The sequence below is a fragment of the Hyperolius riggenbachi genome, chromosome 12 (genome assembly GCF_040937935.1).
Source record: "Hyperolius riggenbachi isolate aHypRig1 chromosome 12, aHypRig1.pri, whole genome shotgun sequence".
Lineage (NCBI taxonomy): Eukaryota > Metazoa > Chordata > Amphibia > Anura > Hyperoliidae > Hyperolius > Hyperolius riggenbachi.
The window spans coordinates 80558007-80579777 of NC_090657.1; the positions used below are offsets into that span (position 1 = coordinate 80558007).

Consider the following 21771-nt stretch of genomic DNA (forward strand, 5'->3'; position numbering starts at 1 on the left):
GTCAGCTTGTGACTGATTATCATTCACCTGTGTGGGAATCTGCATGTCTGCTCCCATTGGATGACCTCAGTATAAAGATCTGCTTCCTGCAGGGTTTCCTTGGGTTTTCATAGCTTCAGTTTAAGCTTGTCTTGCTGTCGCTTCAGCCCCCGATCGTGTTTCTTGTTCTAAAAGATACTTTGCTGGTTTTGCATCATATATTGGTTCATTGCCCATATATATGCATACCAGCACGTTTATTATTTTCCTTGTATTCGTGTTACGTTGATACATCAGTGTCGCTGATGTATACGTACACGAACTGTTTATATCCTGTGTGCAGTTAGTCAGCTTTCCAGCACGTTTTGGTAGTTTGCGCGTACCGTGAGCACCCGTGCTGAGCTAGTATCCTGCTCCTGGTCCTGTTTGTGGATTGCGTTCATCTCTGCGAGGAGATAACGAATCCTTCTGAATCCTGTCCTGTTACCGTTTGTGGATTGCGTTCATCTCTGCGAAGAGATAACGAATCCTTCTGAATCCTGTTCTGTTACTGTTTGTGGATTGCGTTCATCTCTGCGAAGAGATAACGAATCCTTCTGAATCCTGTCCTGTTACCGTTTGTGGATTGCGTTCATCTCTGCGAAGAGATAGCGAATCCTTCTGAGTCCTGTCCCCTGTATTACTCCAGTCCTAGTCAGCGTTCCTGCTTATGTCATATATCGGTTCATTGCCGATATATACATATGTTAGTCAGACGTTACAAATAGTTTCATTGATAGCTGTAATTGTAATACGCTAGGAAAACATACTTATTGTATATTTATCTGTGTTACGTTCATCTATCTTAATCCTGCTATTTCCTGACTATCCTGTCCTGTCTTTGTGAGGCACGCCATCGCCGCATCGCATTGGCTGCCTCATTCCAGTCTGTGTTATTGTGGATGCTTGCTGTCACTAAGTAGTGGCTAGTTAAGCAAGCGTTCATTCTGTCTACCTGTCCTGATCTCCTCAGTTCTGGTTTGTGCGCTCAGCGCTACTTTGCGCTGAGACGTTATAGCGAAAGCATTGTTTGTGGCTGTCGGATCTGCACCGGCTCTGTGCGCCACAATCTCCTATTGGAGTCAGTCCTCCCCTCCACTATACTAGGGATAGCCTGTTTCCTTGTGCTAGTGTGTGTACCTCCTCCACGTCAGCTCATGCATTGCATGCTGACTGTGGAGAATACACCACCAAGCCTTACATTATAAAAACCCCATTACCAATCCCCATTGTGGGGGGGATTCCCAGAAAGTATGACACTGTTAATTATGGTTCCTGTTCCTTTAAGAAATTTGAAGAACTTAACTCTGAAACAGAAAATGAGTTTTTCTCTGAATGTGCCAGGTTCCTGGCCAATCCCGATCTCCAAGCGACTCCTGTTTCAACCTGGGCACTCCAACTAAGTTATATTTTGTTTAAGGGGGAATTATTCCAGTGGGCATTTGATGTTCTCAATCATTCCGATTTGAAAGAGAGACCGCTGGAATTTCTAGCGTTTGTGATCCATAACTGGTTGCGCATAGATCCATTGCCTTTTCCTCTTAATGAACTCCTGGCAGCAGGCCAATCAGCTTCTCCTTCAATTGCTTGTAAAAATGTTCAGCAAGCAGAAAGTGTTACTGATAATTTTCCTGCAGCCTTGAATAAATCACCAAAAAACAGCAGGGTCTAAGGCAAAACGCAAACGTTCTAAGAAACGTGTCTGATCTGCAGAGTCGTTATCCTTTGCGACTGAGACCTATAATGAGATTCTGCCATTAACAGATAATGAAATGCAATTGTCTTTCAGGGGAGTTAAATGGACTTATGAAACTACTAATGAACTTTCCTCCCTGGCTAGGGAAAATAAAGATTTTTGTTTAAAATAATTATCTGAGTATGATTATGAGGAGATATTACAGAGTATTGAACAAATCAACTTATTTGTGAACCAAGGGAAGTTTGCATACACTACAGTTCAACACTTGCTACAGGTATTGGAGATTCTTAAGAATAAGGAATCTGCCAATCACCTGCTAATTAACCCTATACATGTGCCTGCCACAATCATATCTGCAGACTGTGATCAGCCTAAATGCTTCGCTGTTAAGTATGCATGGGATCCTCCATTCGAGAGGGGAGAGATGGAAGCCCTGGTCTGTGAATGGAAGAATGATTCAAGTTCATTTTGTCAATTTTACAGTGCAAAAAGTGAAATGGTATTGAACGCATGCATTAAGTCAGCCTATAACCTAATAGAGGCTGGTGTGTGTAGGTATGACTGTGTGGCTCCTTTGATTGATGTGTGGGAACTGATTTTGGATGATTTTTATGTGACTCCGAATTCGCAAATATGGCGTTCTGACTAGTGTTGGGCGAACAGTGTTCGCCACTGTTCGGGTTCTGCAGAACATCACCCTGTTCGGGTGATGTTCGAGTTCGGCCGAACACCTGACGGTGCTCGGCCAAACCGTTCGGCCATATGGCCGAACTAAGAGCGCATGGCCGAACGTTCCCCGAACGTTCGGCTAGCGCTGTGATTGGCCGAACGGGTCACGTGGTTCGGACCCGAACGCGCTCTGATTGGCCGAACGGTCACGTGGTTCGGGTAAATAAATACCCGAACCACGTCATATCTCCGCCATTTGTCTGTGGGTTTAGCTTTGGGTAGGCAGGCAGGGTAGTTCGCGCTCCAGCCACGCTAGCCAGGGTCCCCCCTGTCATTGTGTCACTGCTGGGAACAGTAGTACACCGCTTGCTCAGCCACACTATATAGCATTCTGTTTACTGCCACTCTGTGTACCTCGCTCAGCCACACTATATAGCATTCTGTTTACTGCCACTCTGTGTCTGCTGGGAATAGTAGTACACCGCTTGCTCAGCCACACTATATAGCATTCTGTTTACTGCCACTCTGTGTACCTCGCTCAGCCACACTATATAGCATTCTGTTTACTGCCACTCTGTGTCTGCTGGGAATAGTGGTACACCGCTCGCTCAGCCACACTATATAGCATTCTGTTCACTGTTCTGTGTCTGCTTGGAATAGTGGTACACCGCTCGCTCAGCCACACTATATAGCATTCTGTTTACTGTTCTGTGTCTGCTGGGAATAGTGGTACACCGCTCGCTCAGCCACACTATATAGCATTCTGTTTACTGTTCTGTGTCTGCTGGGAATAGTGGTACACCGCTCGCTCAGCCACACTATATAGCATTCTGTGCACTGTTCTGTGTCTGCTGGGAATAGTGGTACACCGCTCGCTCAGCCACACTATATAGCATTCTGTTCACTGTTCTGTGTCTGCTGGGAATAGTGGTACACCGCTCGCTCAGCCACACTATATAGCATTCTGTTTACTGTTCTGTGTCTGCTGGGAATAGTGGTACACCGCTCGCTCATCCACACTATATAGCATTCTGTTCACTGTTCTGTGTCTGCTGGGAATAGTGGTACACCGCCCGCTCAGCCACACTATATAGCATTCTGTTCACTGTTCTGTGTCTGCTGGGAATAGTGGTACACCGCTCGCTCAGCCACACTATATAGCATTCTGTTCACTGTTCTGTGTCTGCTGGGAACAGTAGTACACCGCTCGCTCAGCCAGAGTATATAGCATTGTGTTTACTGCCACTCTGTGTACACCGCTCAGCCAGACTATATACCATTGTTTACTGACACTCTGTGTACACCGCTCAGCCAGACTATATACCATTGTTTACTGCCACTCTGATTCTGCTGGGAACAGTAGTACACCGCTCGCTCAGCCAGACTATATAGCATTGTGTTTACTGCCACTCTGTGTACACCGCTCAGCCAGACTATATACCATTGTTTACTGACACTCTGTGTACACCCCTCAGCCAGACTATATACCATTGTTTACTGAAACTCTGTGTACACCGCTCAGCCAGACTATATACCATTGTTTACTGCCACTCTGATTCTGCTGGGAACAGTAGTACACCGCTCGCTCAGCCAGACTATATACCATTGTTTACTGACACTATATAGCAGACTATATAGCATTGTGTGTACACCGCTCAGCCAGACTATATACCATTGTTTACTGACACTCTGTGTACACCGCTCAGCCAGACTATATACCATTGTTTACTGCCACTCTGATTCTGCTGGGAACAGTAGTACACCGCTCGCTCAGCCAGACTATATACCATTGTTTACTGACACTCTGTGTACACCGCTCAGCCAGACTATATACCATTGTTTACTGCCACTCTGATTCTGCTGGGAACAGTAGTACACCGCTCGCTCAGCCAGACTATATACCATTGTTTACTGACACTATATAGCAGACTATATAGCATTGTGTGTACACCGCTCAGCCAGACTATATACCATTGTTTACTGACACTCTGTGTACACCGCTCAGCCAGACTATATACCATTGTTTACTGCCACTCTGATTCTGCTGGGAACAGTAGTACACCGCTCGCTCAGCCAGACTATATACCATTGTTTACTGACACTCTGTGTACACCGCTCAGCCAGACTATATACCATTGTTTACTGCCACTCTGATTCTGCTGGGAACAGTAGTACACCGCTCGCTCAGCCAGACTATATAGCATTGTGTTTACTGCCACTCTGTGTACACCGCTCAGCCACACTATATAGCATTGCGTACTCTGCCAGTCAGTGTGTATATTGCTGGGATCAGTAATACTCCACTCACCGTCAACCACTATATGAGCTCAACATGAGTTCCCCAGAGACCTCCGCTGTGAGCAGCACTCCCAACAACAGCAACAGCCAACGCCCCACGCAAGCTATAACATCCACCCCAGCAGCCAGTGGTCAGCAGCAGCCCTCCCCGGAGGAGAACGTTGTGTCCATCAGTCCGTCGCCAGAGCGATTAATGAGGGCTGCCATTGAGGAGATGATGGGGCCTGATGTGGAGGAGGAGGTCTGGCTCAGGCCAGCATCCCAAGTTAATGTTGAGGACGATGAGGGGTCTGTGTCTGGGGATGTTGGGGTGGCAGAGGTGGTGGGTGGGTCAGACTCAGGAGAAGAGTTGTATGATGAGGATGATGATCGGGACCATCTGTATGTGCCTCAGAGTCCGACCCCGGAAAACATGTTGTATCGTGTGTTTAGGTACTAAAATCTGCGTTCCCTCCCAGTAGTGTTGGGCGAACAGTGTTTGCCACTGTTCGGGTTCTGCAGAACATCACCCTGTTCGGGGTGACTATATAGCAGACTATATAGCATTGTGTTTAATGCCACTCTGTGTACACGGCTCAGCCACACTATATAGCATTGTGTTTACTTCCACTCTGTGTCTGCTGGGAACAGTAGTACACCGCTCACCCGCCACTGTATAGCATTGTGCTCTGTGTCACTGCTGACAATAGTGGTACACCGCTCACCCACCACTGTATAGCATTTCTGTACTGCCACTGTACTGCTGCCAGTCAGCGTGTACTTTAAGGATAAGTGAAATGAGGAAGAAATCCGGTGAAAGAGGGAGGGGCAAGGGAAGAGGTGTTTCCCCTGACGGTTCACGTACAGGCCACAGGGGAGCACCCAAGAAAACCCACTCAATACTGCCCATGTTGTCCAGGACAACAACCCTCACAGATCCAAAAGAACAGGACCAGATAATTACTTGGATGACCTCTCAAGCGTCCAGCAGTGGGTTAAGCAGCACCAGCACATCACGCACGAGGTCCGAGTCCTCAGCCAGTTAAAGTCTGGGCTTTCTTTGAAGACTGCACTGAGGATGTTACCATGGCGATTTGCAAGGTGTGCAAGACCCGCCTGAGCAGGGGGAAAAGTATTAACAACCTCTCCACCACCAGCATGAGCCGCCACATTCTATCCAAACATCCCACTCTGTGGGCAAACGCGGCAGGACAGGGTACCACCAGCAACACTGCCTCCCTTGGGTTCACCAGACTCACCACCAGACCCGCCTCAGCAGCAGCAGTAGCCCAGCCATTGCGTGGTTCACAACATTCACAAACATCAGACGATGCTGACACTGTCACTTTCCGGACTAGTGCTCTTGAGGTCTCCCAGTGTTCATCAAACACAACAACCAACAGCCCTTCGGTGTGCAGCGCTACGGTTGAGTTGTCTGTCTCTGAGATGTTTGAGCACAAGAGGAAATTGCCAGCAAATGACCCCCGGGCCGTGGCAGTAACAGCCAGCCAGCATAGCCAAGCTTCTGGCCTGCGAAATGCTGCCATATCGAGTGGTGGAGACAAACAGCTTCAAGGGCATGATGTCAGTGGCCATCCCACGTTACGTTGTTCCCAGCCGCTACCACTTTGCGCGCTCTGCAGTGCCTGAGTTGCATGAGCACGTGGTCAGCTAAATAACCCGAAGCTTGAAGAATGCCGTTGCCTGCAAGGTTCACCTCACCACTGACACCTGGACGAGTGCGTTCGGCCAGGGTCGATACATCTCCCTTACCGCGCACTGGGTGAACCTTGTGGAGCCTGGCAGCGATTCCTCACCTGCTACGGCGCGGGTGTTGCCCACGCCGCAAACAGCTGGATAACAACAGCAGCACCTACCTCTCTGACTCCTTCTCCTCCAACGCATCTCAAAGCTGTACCTCATCCGGAAATGCTAACCCAGCACCAGCAGCAGTAGGATCGTGGAAGCAGTGCAGCACAGCTGTTGGCATGCGTCAGCAAGCGTTGCTGAAGCTGATCTGCCTTGGGGATAAGCAGCACACAGGGGAGGAAATTTGGAGGGGAATAAAGGAACAGACGGATTTGTGGCTGGCACCGCTGGACCTGAAACCGGGCATGAAGCTAGACACCTGGCACGAACTGGCAATGTACGCAATAGAGGTGCTGGCTTGCCCGGCAGCCAGCGTTATGTCGGAACGCTGTTTCAGTGCTGCCGGAGGCATCATCACAGATCGGCGTATCCGCCTCTCCACAGAAAATGCAGACCGTCTGACTCAAATTAAAATGAATCAATCCTGGATTGGAAACGACTACGCAACACTCCTGGACCCCAACCAAGTAACATGACCGATGAACATCTGGGATGGTTTAGCGTTTCCGGTCCCTGTTTATTGAACCTCTCATCTGTATTACATTTATGACTGCATGGCGGCAAAAAGCATTGCTGCTATATCCGCACGCTTTTTGTCCTCATGCAAGGCCTGGGTTGTTGTGTCTCACAAAGCGTGGCCTTCTCCTCCTGCGCCTCCTCCTGTTCCATCACGTGTGCTGCTGCTGCTGCTGCTGCTGCTGCTGCTGGGTTACCGTTGCCGGTCCCTGTTTATGGAACCTCTTATCTTTATTACATTTATGACTACATGGCGGTACAAAGCATGCTATCCGCACGCTTTTTGTCCTCATGCAAGGCCTGGGTTGTTGTGTCTCACAAAGCGTGGCCTTCTCCTCCTGCGCCTCCTCCTGTTCCATCACGTGTGCTGCTGCTGCTGCTGCTGCTGCTGGGTTACCGTTGCCGGTCCCTGTTTATGGAACCTCTTATCTTTATTACATTTATGACTACATGGCGGTACAAAGCATGCTATCCGCACGCTTTTTGTCCTCATGCAAGGCCTGGGTTGTTGTGTCTCACAAAGCGTGGCCTTCTCCTCCTGCGCCTCCTCCTGTTCCATCACGTGTGCTGCTGCTGCTGCTGCTGCTGGGTTAGCGTTGCCGCGTGGTCCCTGTTTATTGAACCTCTTATCTTTATTACATTTATGACTACATGGCGGTACAAAGCATGCTATCCGCACGCTTTTTGTCCTCATGCAAGGCCTGGGTTGTTGTGTCTCACAAAGCGTGGCCTTCTCCTCCTGCGCCTCCTCCTGTTCCATCACGTGTGCTGCTGCTGGGTTAGCGTTGCCGCGTGGTCCCTGTTTATTGAACCACTTATCTTTATTACATTTATGACTGCATGGTGGTACAAAGCATGCTATCCGCACGCTTCTTGTCCTCATGCAAGGCCTGGGTTGTTGTGTCTCAAAGCGTGGCCTTCTCCTCCTGCGCCACCCTCCTCCTGTTCCATCACGTGTGCTGCTGCTGGGTTAGCATTACCGGTCCCTTTTCCTGGAACCTCTTATATGTATTACATTTATGACTGCATGCCGACAAAAAGCATGTTACCTGTGCAAAGAAAACAGACATTTCCCGCATTTAAAAGACAGTTTTCCCTTTGAAACTTTAAAATCGATTTTCTCAAAAACTATAAGCTCTTTTTGCTAAAAAATTTTTTCCTCTTGTACCCACTCCCAAGGTGCACATACCCTGTAAATTTGGGGTATGTAGCATGTAAGGAGGCTTTACAAACCACAAAAGTTCGGGTCCCCATTGACTTCCATTATGTTCGGAGTTCGGGTCGAACACCCGAACATCGCGGCCATGTTCGGCCTGTTCGGCCCGAACCCGAACATCTAGATGTTCGCCCAACACTAGTTTGGCCCGCCTGCTTCAGCACCTTTCGCTGATTCAGCAGGTGATTCTGAGCTCTTTTTGTGTGAAATTGAAGTTCCTGCAATTCCACCCTGTACCATGGATAACTCAGTGTTACTTCCTAGTAAAACAGAAGCCACTGATACTTTCTTAACCTTGCCCTGCACACATTTCTCAGCAGAGAATCCAGAGGTCCTGCTGACTTCCGAGTCCAGTCTAGCCAGTACTCATGAGTCTTTGTTCAGTGAAACAGACACCAGAAAAATCTGGCCTGCCTCTGCAAACACTTCTGCAGAAATTACCTGTGTTAATAAAGTTCAACTCCTGTCTGATCCAGCAGATGCCAATAGATGCACTACATCAGTTTCCGAGTCCCAGCAATCCTGCCTAGAAACCTCAGAACCCCAGCATCTGAATTTCCCAATTTTACAAATGAATGGTGATTCAGATGCGCAAACATTGTGTCTTGATCTTCCTGTTTCTACACCTCGCTCTAGTTTCGTGAATAGCTCAGAGCATCTGCTATGTGAACCTGAAATCGCAAAATTATTACCTTGTTCAGAAAATTTTCCAATAAATTTGCCCGGTACCATGAATTGTGCAGTAGATCTCTCCAATGAAACTCAGGTCACAGAATCATTATGCTGTCCAGCAGGTGCTTCCATGGTTTTGCCCTGCAATATGGACTGTTCAGTGATCCTGTCCAGTGAAGCTGTGGTCGCAGAGTCTTATGCTTCACCCAGTACTTTGGATACTTCAAACCCTCTAGCAGAGGAGTCTGAGGCACTGCTTACCTCAGTTGGTGTTGCAGTAATATTCACTTGTCTAGCAACTGTTTTGGAATTACAGTCTGCTCTAATAAAACTTGATGAATTTCTGCTCAGCAAAGCAGAAGCCATTGAAATATTGTCCTCGTCAGCAAGTGTGTTAGATACCTTGCCCTGTACACAGTCTGATTTAACCAATGTTGTTGAGTCCCTCTCCAGTGTTGTAACAGCCGAGGAACCCCAGCCCTGTCCTCTGAATGTTTCAGAAGTCTTGCCCTGTAACATGGATAATTCTGATTCTCTGGTCAAAATAATAGAAATCTCAGAATTTCAGTCCGGTCTGATGAGTGTTCCTGAAACCCAGCCCTGTATCCTGAAAGATTCTGGTGCTCTGGCCGCTATGGCAGAGGTTCCAGAGTCCCCTTCCTGTCCAGGGAATTCCTCAGTTTTGCCTAGTCCAGTGGGGGCTGCTGCAATACTGACTTGTTCTGCAGCGCCTCATGAGCTCCAATCCAGTGTATTAGATGAGTCTCTGTCCAGTCCAGAGGTAGTTGTGGAGTCCCTATCTGGTTCAGTGCATACATCAGAAGATTTGTCCTGTCTTGTTAGTGCCCCTGAATCTGATTTGTTACTGACTTTGCTGGAATCAGCGACATCTAAGTCTGATCCTGCATTCTCGTGTAAAAGTCCAGTAGTTGCGAAGTCTAGTCATGATGATTTTTTTTTGGCCAGTCCTGGTTTTGGTCCTGCCTTGGCTGACCCTGAGGCTCACAGTTCCTTGACATGCCCAGAGGTTTCTCTTGTGCCAGTGTGCCCAGATGTTCTTTGTGTGCCAGAATGCCCAAGTGTGTCTAAGGTGTTAGCGTGCTCTGATGCTTCCTTAGTGGGAACATGTTCTGATGTTGCCAGTCTGCCTGCATGCCCAGAGATGGTTCTGGTCCCTGAAAGCCCTGATCTTGATGTTTGTCCTTGTGGCCCTGACTCGGGAATTGCCCTAGGTTCCATAGGGGTTCTTGATAGTTCTCCATGTGAGCCTAAGGGGCATTCTGACCTATGGGGATCTCTTTGGAGCTTCAAGGTGTTCTGGGAGGTCTCTGAGAAAACTTGTCCTGGTGCCTTGGACTGGTTCAACAGTGGGTTTTGTGTTGGTAAAGACAGTCCCGGTGGGCATTGCAAAGGCTTTGGCGTTTTTTACGGTTCCTGGAAGGCGGTGGGTATCGCTCAGGGAGTTTCGGAGGGCTTTCTTCTGGAAATCATGGTTCTGATGGGTGTCACACTGGGGCTTGTAGTACTGATGGGCATGGTTCTATAGGTTCTGGTTCTGATGGGTCCAGTCTTGTGGGGACTGATTCTGGAATTCGGTCTTGCCGGGCTGTCCCGGTCATCATGAATTATCAGTCAGACTGTTTTGTTGGGAATTTCAGTTTTGAAAAGCGTCTGGAATCCGCTTTTAAGGGCGGAGGTACTGTAATGATCGCTGCTGCAGCAGGTATTGCTGGAAGCAGTAGTGCTGCAGCTCAGGCAGTTCTGATCTATTTCCATGCAAGCTGCATAGCTTTGTCTGCCTTTCCCTGCTGTCAGCTTGTGACTGATTATCATTCACCTGTGTGGGAATCTGCATGTCTGCTCCCATTGGATGACCTCAGTATAAAGATCTGCTTCCTGCAGGGTTTCCTTGGGTTTTCATAGCTTCAGTTTAAGCTTGTCTTGCTGTCGCTTCAGCCCCCGATCGTGTTTCTTGTTCTAAAAGATACTTTGCTGGTTTTGCATCATATATTGGTTCATTGCCCATATATATGCATACCAGCACGTTTATTATTTTCCTTGTATTCGTGTTACGTTGATACATCAGTGTCGCTGATGTATACGTACACGAACTGTTTATATCCTGTGTGCAGTTAGTCAGCTTTCCAGCACGTTTTGGTAGTTTGCGCGTACCGTGAGCACCCGTGCTGAGCTAGTATCCTGCTCCTGGTCCTGTTCGTGGATTGCGTTCATCTCTGCGAGGAGATAACGAATCCTTCTGAATCCTGTCCTGTTACCGTTTGTGGATTGCGTTCATCTCTGCGAAGAGATAACGAATCCTTCTGAATCCTGTTCTGTTACTGTTTGTGGATTGCGTTCATCTCTGCGAAGAGATAACGAATCCTTCTGAATCCTGTCCTGTTACCGTTTGTGGATTGCGTTCATCTCTGCGAAGAGATAGCGAATCCTTCTGAGTCCTGTCCCCTGTATTACTCCAGTCCTAGTCAGCGTTCCTGCTTATGTCATATATCGGTTCATTGCCGATATATACATATGTTAGTCAGACGTTACAAATAGTTTCATTGATAGCTGTAATTGTAATACGCTAGGAAAACATACTTATTGTATATTTATCTGTGTTACGTTCATCTATCTTAATCCTGCTATTTCCTGACTATCCTGTCCTGTCTTTGTGAGGCACGCCATCGCCGCATCGCATTGGCTGCCTCATTCCAGTCTGTGTTATTGTGGACGCTTGCTGTCACTAAGTAGTGGCTAGTTAAGCAAGCGTTCATTCTGTCTACCTGTCCTGATCTCCTCAGTTCTGGTTTGTGCGCTCAGCGCTACTTTGCGCTGAGAAGTTATAGCGAAAGCATTGTTTGTGGCTGTCGGATCTGCACCGGCTCTGTGCGCCACAATCTCCTATTGGAGTCAGTCCTCCCCTCCACTATACTAGGGATAGCCTGTTTCCTTGTGCTAGTGTGTGTACCTCCTCCACGTCAGCTCATGCGTTGCATGCTGACTGTGGAGAATACACCACCAAGCCTTACAGAAATCAAGATCTTAGGCATCAAATTTGGCCCAGGCGATTACGGCCTGCGAAATTGGGAGAGCAAGCTGAAAGATGTCGACACTAAAGTGGCTCGTTGGAAGGGTTGGCGTTTAACCCTCAGGGAAAGGGTTGACTTGATTAAAACCTATCTGGTGCCGATAATGTTATACGTTAGCTACGTTGCAATTTTGCCAGCATCCCTGTACACCAGGATTAACGCTCTGTTTTTCCTGATGTTATGGGGAAACAGAACGAACCCTGTACGTAGGAACATCACTTACAAAACCAGGCGGGAGGGTGGCTTAGGGATGGTCAACCCGATCGTCTTTTTCTCCCTGATGTTCATTAAGTTCAATCTTGGTAGTTTATTTGCAGGGAGCCCGCCTACTTGGGTAAGCTTCTTTCAGATCTGGTGTGAGCCTTTCCTCAGGGATTGGATGAGCGGTGGCTCAGTGAAGAAACTGAATGCACGTCATGGCTACCTTCCGGCCTATGTTTTGCCTTGCATGAAGAAACTGCGGCAGTGGGGATTAAGAGTGGAGGACATCAGGTCGGTCGACAGGAAAGTCCTGTTGGCTAGAGTGGTGGACTCTCATTTCCATGACCCATTGGCCTTAAAGGATTGCCCAGGCCCGATTTTGAAGGAGGGTTTGCGGTTACTTAATTCACCGCGCGTTCCGAACAAATTCTGGGACATCGCCTGGCTAACTTTCCAGGGCAAACTGTATGTTGGAGGGAACATGTGGGGTCGGAGACCGGAAGTTCGTGTCTGTCCTCGACAGGAGTGTTCCGTTGAGGAAGACATGGAACACTTTCTGATCACATGCCCCTTCAATGTAGAGGTGTATAAACAGGTGGGTGGGGTCCTAGGTATCCCATTTCTGGAGCATCTGAGTTATGCTGAGTGGGCATATGGAGCTTTTAACCAACGCCAGGGCTTTGATTTGTGCACTTTATACATAGTTAGCCTAGTGGTTAGGAGACACGTTTGGTTGGCACGGTGTGACGTAGCGATTAGGCAGAAAATTTCGCCGGTCCAGGTGGTGGTGAACGGTATTCTCGGTGAGGTTGGGAAGATCCGGTTCTTGGAGAGGAAGAAGCTGGGGAGAGGAGCTTGGATTCTGGCTTGGCAGAATATCAAGCCTCCTTGACCTGGTGGACTCTTCTCCAGGGTGTTGCTTTACTATTCTCCCTCTTGCACCCTAGATTTTTTGAGTTTTGTGATTCTTTTTTGAAGTCTGGCCGCAGACACAAAGAAGATATCCCTTTGTGCTTCTTCTATATATTGTCGGTAGCGGTGATGTTTTGTCTCGTTAATTAATTTTATTTCTTGTCTTGACTCAACGTTGTCTATAGTCTTCTGTTTTTCCTTTGGGCGTAAAAGACCCATTGTATGACTGTGTGGTATGAGTGGTGTATTGTAGGTGATGTCATCCTTTTTTTTTTTTTTTTTTGGTGGTGGTGTATGTTATGTGTTTTTTCTTTTCTTTATTTATTTTTAGTTGAATAAATGATGTAATGTAGGTGTTGTTTCCGTTTTTGTATGAAAGTGGCTGATTGATACTCCTTCAACAGTAATATCTCATATGAGAATGATTTATGAGTTATGTGTTTATATCTTGTTTTGGGTATTTCCCTTGCATTATATGTTTTTCTGATGTAAATACTGTAAATAGAGTTATTGCTTGATGAAATCAAGTATAAAACAGGATGTTTAATGTTGTATATAAGATCTTTTGGAGGAAAAATCTCTTGTATAATTTTGCTTTCAGATATGCATATTTTTTTAATTTATTTATTGCCTATAATGTATGCTATATGATCCTGTCTTTTATAATAAAATATCTTGAGGAGCTTATCTTGGTCAGAAATTAATGGATTAGTCTTCTCAAGTGTAACATTTGAGAAGACTAATCCATTGATTCTGCTGTGGCATAGAGTGCTTTACCTGCACTTTCCTAGGTGCTGTCATCAGAGGCATAGAACCAAAGCCAGTACTGTCAAGTGTTTTCTCTTTCCGCGGTAATGAGAATAGGTGCATACATGCAGCATGTCCCCAGTTGATTACTTGTTGATGGCACAATAATGAACCACTCAACATTCCACTCATACACACCTCATTTTAAAAGCACACAAAAGATCGATATCGGCAAGGTAGTGTGGCTGAGCAGTCTAAGGTGCTGGATTTAGGCTCCAGTCTCTTTGGAGGCGTGGGTTCAAATCCCACCACTGCCAGTCTACAACTTCTATCTTGCCTCGCAGGCCTCTTGTGGATCTCCTACGTCCCTTCATCAACAACAAGAAAGCTCAAATACTTCTCTTTTCCTCCATCAGCTTGCACAACAACATGAATGAGGCGTACCCAGCACCACACTTTCTTTCACCGCTACAAAGGAATACAGTTTAGAAAAAAAAAAGTGCTTACAATGGCTTAAGACATTTACATGCACTTTTCCACTGGATTCTGACAATGTGCCACAGCTCATAACTCCTGGCTGTGGATGACCTTTTGACAGCAACAGTGGCAACAGATAGGACTTTCTACAAAGTAAACAGGGCAAAGATCTCATTTAGATGACTGAGGTGAGATCTGCCCCTATTACCCAATAGTAGGCAAATGTTTCCTCTCAATTGTAGGTGAATGGCATTTTAGGTATACGTGCAATAGCATCTATTCCAGTGCTACGGGCTACATTGTACATTGTACGTAAGTGGACAATTGCGATTTTTTTAGACAGGTGACATTACTTTTGCATAAAAGCTGATACATTAACTACGTGGGCAGTTAGGGGTTCGAGAGGATGTCTTTTATTGTACGCCAGGCCAAAGCAGGTTTTCTCAACCAGGGTTCCCTGGACGCCCAAGCTTCCTTCAGGACTTTTCAGGGGTTCCCTGGCATTTTCCCCACTTGCCCCAGTAAGGTCGGTTTCCTTGAGATGCAAAAATTATTTGAAGGCTTCCTCCAGGGTCTCATGATGGGAATACACCATGAGATTTTTTGGCAGATAGTTGGTTCGATAGATAATTTAATGCATATCCGATCTGATTTTCGATCGGAAAATCGATCGGAAAAGCGATCGGACAGTAGGTGCTGCACTCAGTGGTATCAGAGCAATGGAACAAAAGTCAGTACTGTTATGCGTTCTTCCTTATGGAACTGAGAATGGCTGCCAACATGCAGCATATCCCCAGATGATAACCTGTTGATGGCACAGTAATTAACTGCTTAACCTTTGACTCTTGAAAAACGTGTCTTAAAGCACGCAAGAGTAGACATCCGCAGGGTAGTGTGGCTGAGCGGCCTAAGGTGCTGGATTAAGACTCCAGTCTCCTCAGAGGCGTGGGTTCAAATCCCACCACTGCCAGCCTTTAACTTCTCGCTTGCTTGACAAGGATGTACTATGTAGGAAAGATAAGGCCTCAGCTCCTCTGGCTTTAACACTTGCTCAAATACTTGTCCAAGCTTATACATCAGGGCCACTTGAGGAGCTTATCTTGGTCAGAAATTAATGGATTAGTCTTCTCAAATGTAACATTTGAGAAGACTAATCCATTGATTCTGCTGTGGCATAGAGTGCTTTACCTGCACTTTCCTAGGTGCTGTCATCAGAGGCATAGAACCAAAGCCAGTACTGTCAAGTGTTTTCTCTTTCCGCGGTAATGAGAATAGGTGCATACATGCAGCATGTCCCCAGTTGATTACTTGTTGATGGCACAATAATGAACCACTCAACATTCCACTCATACACACCTCATTTTAAAAGCACACAAAAGATCGATATTGGCAAGGTAGTGTGGCCGAGCGGTCTAAGGTGCTGGATTTAGGCTCCAGTCTCTTTGGAGGTGTGGGTTCAAATCCCACCACTGCCAGTCTACAACTTCTATCTTGCCTCGCAGGCCTCTTGTGGATCTCCTACGTCCCTTCATCAACAACAAGAAAGCTCAAATACTTCTCTTTTCCTCCATCAGCTTGCACAACAACATGAATGAGGCGTACCCAGCACCACACTTTCTTTCACCGCTACAAAGGAATACAGTTTAGAAAAAAAAAGTGCTTACAATGGCTTAAGACCTTTACATGCACTTTTCCACTGGATTCTGACAATGTGCCACAGCTCATAACTCCTGGCTGTGGATGACCTTTTGACAGCAACAGTGGCAACAGATAGGACTTTCTACAAAGTAAACAGGGCAAAGATCTCATTTAGATGACTGAGGTGAGATCTGCCCCTATTACCCAATAGTAGGCAAATGTTTCCTCTCAATTGTAGGTGAATGGCATTTTAGGTATACGTGCAATAGCATCTATTCCAGTGCTACGGGCTACATTGTACATTGTACGTAAGTGGACAATTGCGATTTTTTTAGACAGGTGACATTACTTTTGCATAAAAGCTGATACATTAACTACGTGGGCAGTTAGGGGTTCGAGAGGATGTCTTTTATTGTACGCCAGGCCAAAGCAGGTTTTCTCAACCAGGGTTTCCTGGACGCCCAAGCTTCCTTCAGGACTTTTCAGGGGTTCCCTGGCATTTTCCCCACTTGCCCCAGTAAGGTCGTTTTCCTTGAGATGCAAAAATTATTTGAAGGCTTCCTCCAGGGTCTCATGATGGGAATACACCATGAGATTTTTTGGCAGATAGTTGGTTCGATAGATAATTTAATGCATATCCGATCTGATTTTCGATCGGAAAATCGATCGGAAAAGCGATCGGACAGTAGGTGCTGCACTCAGTGGTATCAGAGCAATGGAACAAAAGTCAGTACTGTTATGCGTTCTTCCTTATGGAACTGAGAATGGCTGCCAACATGCAGCATATCCCCAGATGATAACCTGTTGATGGCACAGTAATTAACCGCTTAACCTTTGACTCTTGAAAAACGTGTCTTAAAGCACGCAAGAGTAGACATCTGCACGGTAGTGTGGCTGAGCGGTCTAAGGTGCTGAATTAAGGCTCCAGTCTCCTCAGAGGCGTGGGTTCAAATCCCACCACTGCCATCCTTTAACTTCTCGCTTGCTTGACAAGGATGTACTATGTAGGAAAGATAAGGCCTCAGCTCCTCTGGCTTTAACACTTGCTCAAATACTTGTCCAAGCTTATACATCAGGGCCACTTGAGGAGCTTATCTTGGTCAGAAATTAATGGATTAGTCTTCTCAAATGTAACATTTGAGAAGACTAATCCATTGATTCTGCTGTGGCATAGAGTGCTTTACCTGCACTTTCCTAGGTGCAGTCATCAGAGGCATAGAACCAAAGCCAGTACTGTCAAGTGTTTTCTCTTTCCGCGGTAATGAGAATAGGTGCATACATGCAGCATGTCCCCAGTTGATTACTTGTTGATGGCACAATAATGAACCACTCAACATTCCACTCATACACACCTCATTTTAAAAGCACACAAAAGATCAACATCGGCAAGGTAGTGTGGCCGAGCGGTCTAAGGCGCTGGATTTAGGCTCCAGTCTCTTTGGAGGCGTGGGTTCAAATCCCTCCACTGCCAGTCTACAACTTCTATCTTGCCTCGCAGGCCTCTTGTGGATCTCCTACGTCCCTTCATCAACAACAAGAAAGCTCAAATACTTCTCTTTACCTCCATCAGCTTGCACAACAACATGAATGAGGCGTACCCAGCACCACACTTTCTTTCACCGCTACAAAGGAATACAGTTTAGAAAAAAAAAGTGCTTACAATGGCTTAAGACCTTTACATGCACTTTTCCACTGGATTCTGACAATGTGCCACAGCTCATAACTCCTGGCTGTGGATGACCTTTTGACAGCAACAGTGGCAACAGATAGGACTTTCTACAAAGTAAACAGGGCAAAGATCTCATTTAGATGACTGAGGTGAGATCTGCCCCTATTACCCAATAGTAGGCAAATGTTTCCTCTCAATTGTAGGTGAATGGCATTTTAGGTATACGTGCAATAGCATCTATTCCAGTGCTACGGGCTACATTGTACATTGTACGTAAGTGGACAATTGCGATTTTTTTAGACAGGTGACATTACTTTTGCATAAAAGCTGATACATTAACTACGTGGGCAGTTAGGGGTTCGAGAGGATGTCTTTTATTGTACGCCAGGCCAAAGCAGGTTTTCTCAACCAGGGTTCCCTGGACGCCCAAGCTTCCTTCAGGACTTTTCAGGGGTTCCCTGGCATTTTCCCCACTTGCCCCAGTAAGGTCGGTTTCCTTGAGATGCAAAAATTATTTGAAGGCTTCCTCCAGGGTCTCATGATGGGAATACACCATGAGATTTTTTGGCAGATAGTTGGTTCGATAGATAATTTAATGCATATCCGATCTGATTTTCGATCGGAAAAGCGATCGGACAGTAGGTGCTGCACTCAGTGGTATCAGAGCAATGGAACAAAAGTCAGTACTGTTATGCGTTCTTCCTTATGGAACTGAGAATGGCTGCCAACATGCAGCATATCCCCAGATGATAACCTGTTGATGGCACAGTAATTAACCGCTTAACCTTTGACTCTTGAAAAACGTGTCTTAAAGCACGCAAGAGTAGACATCCGCAGGGTAGTGTGGCTGAGCGGTCTAAGGTGCTGGATTAAGGCTCCAGTCTCCTCAGAGGCGTGGGTTCAAATCCCACCACTGCCAGCCTTTAACTTCTCGCTTGCTTGACAAGGATGTACTATGTAGGAAAGATAAGGCCTCAGCTCCTCTGGCTTTAACACTTGCTCAAATACTTGTCCAAGCTTATACATCAGGGCCACTTGAGGAGCTTATCTTGGTCAGAAATTAATGGATTAGTCTTCTCAAATGTAACATTTGAGAAGACTAATCCATTGATTCTGCTGTGGCATAGAGTGCTTTACCTGCACTTTCCTAGGTGCTGTCATCAGAGGCATAGAACCAAAGCCAGTACTGTCAAGTGTTTTCTCTTTTCGTGGTAATGAGAATAGGTGCATACATGCAGCATGTCCCCAGTTGATTACTTGTTGATGGCACAATAATGAACCACTCAACATTCCACTCATACACACCTCATTTTAAAAGCACACAAAAGATCGGTATCGGCAAGGTAGTGTGGCCGAGCGGTCTAAGGCGCTGGATTTAGGCTGCAGGCTCTTTGGAGGTGTGGGTTCAAATCCCACCACTGCCAGTCTACAACTTCTATCTTGCCTCGCAGGCCTCTTGTGGATCTCCTACGTCACTTCATCAACAACAAGAAAGCTCAAATACTTCTCTTTTCCTCCATCAGCTTGCACAACAACATGAATGAGGCGTACCCAGCACCACACTTTCTTTCACCGCTACAAAGGAATACAGTTTAGAAAAAAAAAGTGCTTACAATGGCTTAAGACCTTTACATGCACTTTTCCACTGGATTCTGACAATGTGCCACAGCTCATAACTCCTGGCTGTGGATGACCTTTTGACAGCAACAGTGGCAACAGATAGGACTTTCTACAAAGTAAACAGGGCAAAGATCTCATTTAGATGACTGAGGTGAGATCTGCCCCTATTACCCAATAGTAGGCAAATGTTTCCTCTCAATTGTAGGTGAATGGCATTTTAGGTATACGTGCAATAGCATCTATTCCAGTGCTACGGGCTACATTGTACATTGTACGTAAGTGGACAATTGCGATTTTTTTAGACAGGTGACATTACTTTTGCATAAAAGCTGATACATTAACTACGTGGGCAGTTAGGGGTTCGAGAGGATGTCTTTTATTGTACGCCAGGCCTAAGCAGGTTTTCTCAACCAGGGTTCCCTGGACGCCCAAGCTTCCTTCAGGACTTTTCAGGGGTTCCCTGGCATTTTCCCCACTTGCCCCAGTAAGGTCGGTTTCCTTGAGATGCAAAAATTATTTGAAGGCTTCCTCCAGGGTCTCATGATGGGAATACACCATGAGATTTTTTGGCAGATAGTTGGTTCGATAGATAATTTAATGCATATCCGATCTGATTTTCGATCGGAAAAGCGATCGGACAGTAGGTGCTGCACTCAGTGGTATCAGAGCAATGGAACAAAATTCAGTATTGTTATGCGTTCTTCCTTATGGAACTGAGAATGGCTGCCAACATGCAGCATATCCCCAGATGATAACCTGTTGATGGCACAGTAATTAACCGCTTAACCTTTGACTCTTGAAAAACGTGTCTTAAAGCACGCAAGAGTAGACATCTGCAGGGTAGTGTGGCTGAGCGGTCTAAGGTGCTGGATTAAGGCTCCAGTCTCCTCAGAGGCGTGGGTTCAAATCCCACCACTGCCAGCCTTTAACTTCTCGCTTGCTTGACAAGGATGTACTATGTAGGAAAGATAAGGCCTCACCTCCTCTGGCTTTAACACTTGCTCAAATACTTGTCCAAGCTTATACATCAGGGCCACTTGAGGAGCTTATCTTGGTCAGAAATTAATAGATTAGTCTTCTCAAATGTAACATTTGAGAAGACTAATCCATTGATTCTGCTGTGGCATAGAGTGCTTTACCTGCACTTTCCTAGGTGCTGTCATCATAGGCATAGAACCAAAGCCAGTACTGTCAAGTGTTTTCTCTTTTCGTGGTAATGAGAATAGGTGCATACATGCAGCATGTCCCCAGTTGATTACTTGTTGATGGCACAATAATGAACCACTCAACATTCCACTCATACACACCTCATTTTAAAAGCACACAAAAGATCGGTATGGGCAAGGTAGTGTGGCCGAGCGGTCTAAGGCGCTGGATTTAGGCTGCAGTCTCTTTGGAGGCGTGGGTTCAAATCCCACCACTGCCAGTCTACAACTTCTATCTTGCCTCGCAGGCCTCTTGTGGATCTCCTACGTCACTTCATCAACAACAAGAAAGCTCAAATACTTCTCTTTTCCTCCATCAGCTTGCACAACAACATGAATGAGGCGTACCCAGCACCACACTTTCTTTCACCGCTACAAAGGAATACAGTTTAGAAAAAAAAAGTGCTTACAATGGCTTAAGACCTTTACATGCACTTTTCCACTGGATTCTGACAATGTGCCACAGCTCATAACTCCTGGCTGTGGATGACCTTTTGACAGCAACAGTGACAACAGATAGGACTTTCTACAAAATAAACAGGGCAAAGATCTCATTTAGATGACTGAGGTGAGATCTGCCCCTATTACCCAATAGTAGGCAAATGTTTCCTCTCAATTGTAGGTGAATGGCATTTTAGGTATACGTGCAATAGCATCTATTCCAGTGCTACGGGCTACATTGTACATTGTACGTAAGTGGACAATTGCGATTTTTTTAGACAGGTGACATTACTTTTGCATAAAAGCTGATACATTAACTACGTGGGCAGTTAGGGGTTCGAGAGGATGTCTTTTATTGTACGCCAGGCCAAAGCAGGTTTTCTCAACCAGGGTTCCCTGGACGCCCAAGCTTCCTTCAGGACTTTTCAGGGGTTCCCTGGCATTTTCCCCACTTGCCCCAGTTGAGATGCAAAAATTATTTGAAGGCTTCCTCCAGGGTCTCATGATGGGAATACACCATGAGATTTTTTGGCAGATAGTTGGTTCGATAGATAATTTAATGCATATCCGATCTGATTTTCGATCGGAAAATCGATCGGAAAAGCGATCGGACAGTAGGTGCTGCACTCAGTGTAGTGTTGGGCGAACATCTAGATGTTCGGGTTCGGGCCGAACAGGCCGAACATGTCCGCGATGTTCGGGTGTTCGACCCGAACTCCGAACATAATGGAAGTCAATGGGGACCCGAACTTTTGTGCTTTGTAAAGCCTCCTTACATGCTACATACCCCAAATTTACAGGGTATGTGCACCTTGGGAGTGGGTACAAGAGGAAAA

The 21771-nt window shown here is 46.2% G+C and overlaps 9 non-coding genes across 9 annotated transcripts; all 9 read left to right on the plus strand.

Moving 5' to 3' along the window:
• The first annotated feature begins 14120 nt into the window (after positions 1–14120).
• TRNAL-UAG (transfer RNA leucine (anticodon UAG)) lies at positions 14121–14202 on the plus strand. The gene has a single exon. It is a non-coding gene; the product is annotated as a tRNA-Leu (tRNA).
• Positions 14203–15250: 1048 nt separating this feature from the next.
• On the plus strand, positions 15251–15332 carry TRNAL-AAG (transfer RNA leucine (anticodon AAG)). Its single transcript has one exon. It is a non-coding gene; the product is annotated as a tRNA-Leu (tRNA).
• A 423-nt stretch (positions 15333–15755) lies between these two features.
• On the plus strand, positions 15756–15837 carry TRNAL-UAG (transfer RNA leucine (anticodon UAG)). Its single transcript has one exon. It is a non-coding gene; the product is annotated as a tRNA-Leu (tRNA).
• Positions 15838–16884: 1047 nt separating this feature from the next.
• Positions 16885–16966, plus strand: TRNAL-AAG (transfer RNA leucine (anticodon AAG)). The gene has a single exon. It is a non-coding gene; the product is annotated as a tRNA-Leu (tRNA).
• Positions 16967–17389: 423 nt separating this feature from the next.
• Positions 17390–17471, plus strand: TRNAL-UAG (transfer RNA leucine (anticodon UAG)). The gene has a single exon. It is a non-coding gene; the product is annotated as a tRNA-Leu (tRNA).
• Positions 17472–18506: 1035 nt separating this feature from the next.
• On the plus strand, positions 18507–18588 carry TRNAL-AAG (transfer RNA leucine (anticodon AAG)). The gene has a single exon. It is a non-coding gene; the product is annotated as a tRNA-Leu (tRNA).
• A 423-nt stretch (positions 18589–19011) lies between these two features.
• Positions 19012–19093, plus strand: TRNAL-UAG (transfer RNA leucine (anticodon UAG)). The gene has a single exon. It is a non-coding gene; the product is annotated as a tRNA-Leu (tRNA).
• Positions 19094–20128: 1035 nt separating this feature from the next.
• On the plus strand, positions 20129–20210 carry TRNAL-AAG (transfer RNA leucine (anticodon AAG)). Its single transcript has one exon. It is a non-coding gene; the product is annotated as a tRNA-Leu (tRNA).
• Positions 20211–20633: 423 nt separating this feature from the next.
• On the plus strand, positions 20634–20715 carry TRNAL-UAG (transfer RNA leucine (anticodon UAG)). Its single transcript has one exon. It is a non-coding gene; the product is annotated as a tRNA-Leu (tRNA).
• Positions 20716–21771: the final 1056 nt, after the last annotated feature.